A 5,459-nucleotide genomic window follows, 5' to 3' on the forward strand; every position below is an offset into this window, starting at 1 on the left:
GTGCTAAATGGTTTAAATAAATGGATCGTCAAGATCTGGGGCAATGATTCACTGCATAAGAGCATGTGTTCTGCAAGTATGAAGACATGAGTTCAAACCCCCACCAACCACATAAAAAGCCAGGCATGGCTACAAGTCCCTATACCCCGGCATTGGGAGGCAGAGACAGGCAGATCTCAAAGCCCACTGGGCAGCCAGGCTAGGCAAAAAGGTGAGTTTCTGGCTCAATGACAGATTCTGTCTTGAGGTAATAAGCAAAAAGCAACAGAGAAATACATCTGACATCCTGCTCTGGCTTCTACACGTGTGCACATGAGTACATATGCATGCACATTCACACACACACACACACACACACACACACACACATACACAGGAAGAAAGAAATGGATCATTAGAGATAAATCCACATTTTAGAATGATCATTACAGCCAAATCTTGAAGACGGAGTGCTCAGGGTTGTTATTGCATTAATCCATATGAAAATTCTGACCCTTATTATGATTCAGTGGCTCTAACAAAGAGAAATGAGAATTCTGTACTTCTTTCCCTGCAGCTTGCCAAAATTAAGCCATACAATCGGCATCTAATGTTAAATATGACTGTACTTAGTAAATTGAGCAACTAGATGGTTAATCTCACCCACCACAAAGAGGCTGAGACAGCAGAGGAAACAGTTCACCAGTTTCATAAGAATGAATTAGTTCCCCTACGTCCAGCACCTCAACAAAAGCACCAGTTCCTCAGAATTAAGATCCATGCTAATTAGGCACTTCCTGTGACAATGCCCAGTCACATGTTGAGACATTAGGCAACCCTGGTGAGTGACTGTCCTGCAGTCATGCTCAGGAGTGCCACAGCCACTTGATGGACTTTGCTCAAGGAGAATGTTTCTCCAGGCTACTTACTATCACGAACATTTAGTCTGGCTTGAGCCAGAATTTACTTTAAGTTTGTCTTGACATTTATCAGCTCACTCTGTCTTGGGGTCACAGGAAAGGAAAGACTTTTAAACAAGGCAACAGGGAGAACAGCCTAGTGGAGGTCACATCATAATTGACTTGTAATGGAAAATTGACTTGTAATGGAATTTAATTTCCTTAGGATTAGAAGGTACAGAAAAAATATGAGAAGTTTATACTGTATAAGTTATACATTATCCATATACAACCACAGTTATAATTCACTCAAAACTTTAAAATCCTAAAATAAGTTGCATATGAACATGTTTTAAAAATTAGATAATGTAACATATTACAGTTTAAGAATGCTCAGCCCTAAATGGGACACCCTTTCCTCCCAAGGCTCAGGGATCATTGTGGAAGATGGAGCAGAGAGCTTCTAAGAGCCAGTGGCAGCGAATTACTATAAATAAGAAGTGTTGTCTAGGACAGTTGCACATATGAACTCCCAGTGGTTGTGACAGCATGCACAAGATCTGCCAGTGTCCCACCCCTAGCTGAGGAGCTACTGGCAATTGATAACTGTTGGGAAAGGGAGTCGATTTTCAAGGGTGGTGCCCCGAAAGGTCAACCATGCTCCAGTGGGTGACCCAAGGGTATATGAACAGCATAAACGACTTTTTGAGAAAAGGAAGACACAAAGTTTCCAATAGGTAGGGAAGGAGGAATGTATCTGGGAGGACTTGCAGGGAGGAGAGTGAATATGAACAAAATACATTGTATAAGATTCTCAAAGAACTAATAAAAAATGAAATGATTGCCTTTTTCTTATGTTCTCAGTTTCTATAGTGAAGGAATCAATCGTTGTCTCTAATTTCTTATGTGTCCTTCCAGTAATGTCCTATAAATGTATATGAAATAATGGATGTAAATGTATAGTCTATGTACAGCAGCACACTGCTCTATTCACAACTCTATCTTGCCTTTTTTTTTTTTTTTTGGTTTTTTTGAGACAGGGTCTCCCTGTAGCCCCCACTGTCCTGGAACTCACTATGTAGAGCAGGCTGGCCTTGAACTCACAGACATCCACCTGCCTCTGCCTCCCGAGTGCTGGGATTAAAGGTGTGTGCCACCACACCCAGCCCTGTATCTTGCCTTTTAAAAAGCTTAATGTATTGTATCTGTTTTAGTGTTGACACATATAGGTCATTTTCCTCCTAATGAATGCTGAGATTGTGTCCAATATTTTGTTGCTAAAGTAATTCTGCAATGAATACCCTTGTGTGTATATGTTATCAAGCAGATAAGTTTAGAGAGAGAATTTGAGCTTTCTGAGTAAAAGGATGTTTTTAATTTTTTTTAAATATAGCCAAATTCCCTTGTAGTTTTGCTCTTGATGCCCCATCCATCCCTTCGTCCCTCACTCATAGCTTTCTCCTATAGGCACCTGCATAGCTCTGACTGCAGAGTTATCCTAGCTGTAAGAGTGTGGTTTGTCCACCTCTGGGTAGACCAGAAGTGTTGAGGAATGGACATACACAGAGAAGCTCTCACCCAATATCAAGTATGAGGGATGAATAAATGCCCCAGTTTGTCTTTTGGCAAGAGGCACTGCAGAGTCTCTGAGAGGGGCCCAGTGGCATAGAGATTCAAATTATCATAAAGGTGAGCCCCTCGTTAATATGCACTCTTGTTTCCTTCTCTCTCTTCTCTCCCTTTTTCAGCTATTTCCTTACCAGGGTTACTTGGGACCACTTCTCAAATAAAACATTCTTATGTCTGAATTTGTCTCCCAAAAGTTATGTGCTGGAAGCTCAATCCCTAAAGGAGAACTGAAGGGTGGAGCCTAATATGAGATGCATAGGTCAAAAGGGTGTCACCTTCATGAATGATTTAATGCATGTACAAAAAGGGCTTGCAGGATTTCCACCCCTAATATTTGACAAGAATATCAAGAACACACTGGAGGAAAGACAGCATCTTTAACAAATGGTGCTTGCAATACTACATCTCCACTGTAGAAGAATGACATTAGATGCGTATCTATCACCCTGCACAAAAGTCAACTCCAAACAGATCAAAGACTTCAATGTGAAACTTGAAACACTGAAACTGGTAGAAGAAAACATGGGTAGTACCCTACAAGATACAGGTGCAAGAAAGGACTTTCTAAATCAGACATGAGTTGCTCAGGAATTACGGTCAACAAGTAGAACCTCATTAAACTAAAAAGTTCTGCACAGTAAAGAAAACAACCAATAGGGTGAAGAGAAAACCCACAGAGTGGAGAAAAGCTTACCAGCTGCACATCTGATAAAGGATTAGTATCTATAATGTACAAAGAACATAAAACACAAAGAATCATATGGCTCTCACCACTCATCTAAGAAGCTTCTGTTTGCAACAGAGACTATTACAAGAGTTCCACAACTTTTCACACAAAGAGAATAAGTGTCTGAGATGCTCAGCCTTAAGTGATACATTTCCAATGGAACCTCTATACCTAAAGCTCACGGAACATATCAGAATAGGGGATAGAGAGAATGCTAATTCATCTCACAACTCTCACCAACAAGCTACTTCATGTAACAGAGGGTGATTAACACAGACACAACTGCCCAAAATGTAGAGAATAAGAGACTGAAGAGTATGTGTCCCTGATAGGACTCCTATAATAAACCTCTGCCACCCATGGCTCAGGAACCATTGTGAAAGAGGGGGCAGAAAGACTGTTGGAGCCAGACGTGGTAGCTGACCACAAGGAAACGGAGTTTACCAGGTGGCTGGGAACTTGCTCGTATGAACTTATGACAGGTCAAAGCAATTTATACACCCTGCAACAGTTTCTGTCACCTATATTATCCCCACCCCAACTCACTGCCATTTTTTGCTCTTTCATTCACATATTCAGGGCTTCCATGAACACTTACTAAATACTTCTGTGCCTTTCTGGCTTCTAGGTCAGCTCAAATACCACTTTTAAACTGATACCGCTCATGGTCCTTGGTCCATTTTGTATTTCTATATCCAAATAACCAAGACTGGTATTTTATACAGAAAAGAAGTCTATTCAGCTCACAATTATAGATGCTGAAAATCCAAGATTAGATGGTCCCATCCTGTCACCCCTTCAAATAGCCTCCTGGGCTCAGCTATCACTGGCAGATGGTATCACATGGTATAAGCTTGTGTGAGAGAGACAATATGGGGAGAAAGGAGGCAAGAGGTGAGCCAGGAAAGGACTTTATAATCACCTGATCCCAAGTAACCAATTCACTCCCTTGGGACCTAACCTAGGTCTCACTTACAAAGCAAGTGTTAATCCCTTCCAATTGTGGTGTCTCTGGTGACCTAATAATCACCTTCCTCTAGGCTCTACCTCTTAAAGATTCCACTCCCTCTCAATACTGCCCACTGGAATCAAGCTTCCAGTAGTACCTGAGTCTTTGGGGGACAAACTCAATCATAGCAACACCAAATTTTATAAGGAAGGAAATTTCAATGCCGTTACATAGAGCAAAAGCATGGAAAATACATAATCTAAAGTAAAGCAGCACATGGGGAGATACCACAGTCTGTGATCAGCTGAAACAATGCTGAGTATCAATTCTTCCCAGGTTTGCTAAGGGAGGGTTAGGGTTGAAGAGAACAAGAAATGTCAGATCTTTGAAGTAGGTCAAGGGGACCTGGAACAGAAGATAATCTTTGAGGATTTCATGTTGATCTAGTGTAGAGTTTGGTCCAAGACAAAAAGAAAGTACATACCAAGCAATTTTTTCATAAGGCTACAAATGTTCTGCTGTCATGATTTATGGACATGTTTTTGTTTTTCAGACTGCCTGTTTTCATAGTAAAGGGTTTTATTCCCAGAGCACTCATTAATGGGGGTATTATTGTTTTTATAAAAACAGTAAATCATTTCTACTCTGACTAAATCCAGTCAACCTTAAACATGGGCTGCTAGTACATATGACAAAAAGGTTAACATGGCTATTTATTTGTATTTTTTTGAAATAGGGTCTCCCTGTAGCCCCAACTGGCCTGGAACTTACTATGTAGAGTAGGCTAGCCTTGACCTCACAGAGATCCACCTGCCTCTGCCTCCTGAGTGCTAGGATTAAAGATGTGTGCCACCATGCCCGGCCTACAAATAATTTTTTTAAACTTTAAAAAATAGTGTTTTACCTACATGATTTTTAGTGCACCACATGTGTGCACAATGCCCTCAGAGGCCAGAAGAGAGTACTGGATACCCTGGAACTGGAGTTACAGACATTGTTAGCCACCATATGGGTGCTGGGAACCAAACCCGGGTCCTTTGTAACAGCAGCCATCTTTCTAGCTTCAGTAATATGACTATTTCTGATTTTAATTAAATTTTATAACTTTAAATTCTTTAAGGAAATTCTTTTTTCTGATTTTTTTTAAAATAAATAATTTATTCATAATTTCATACATGCATATAAGGTGTTTTGATCAAACCCATGCCAACTCCCTCCCCTCCAACTCCTATCTCCCCATCACTTTTTTCTGATAACTTCATGTACTCTTTCTTCT

Source organism: Nannospalax galili, unplaced genomic scaffold (assembly GCF_000622305.1).
Source record: "Nannospalax galili isolate Female #2095 unplaced genomic scaffold, S.galili_v1.0 scaffold415, whole genome shotgun sequence".
In the NCBI taxonomy this organism is placed as follows: domain Eukaryota; kingdom Metazoa; phylum Chordata; class Mammalia; order Rodentia; family Spalacidae; genus Nannospalax; species Nannospalax galili.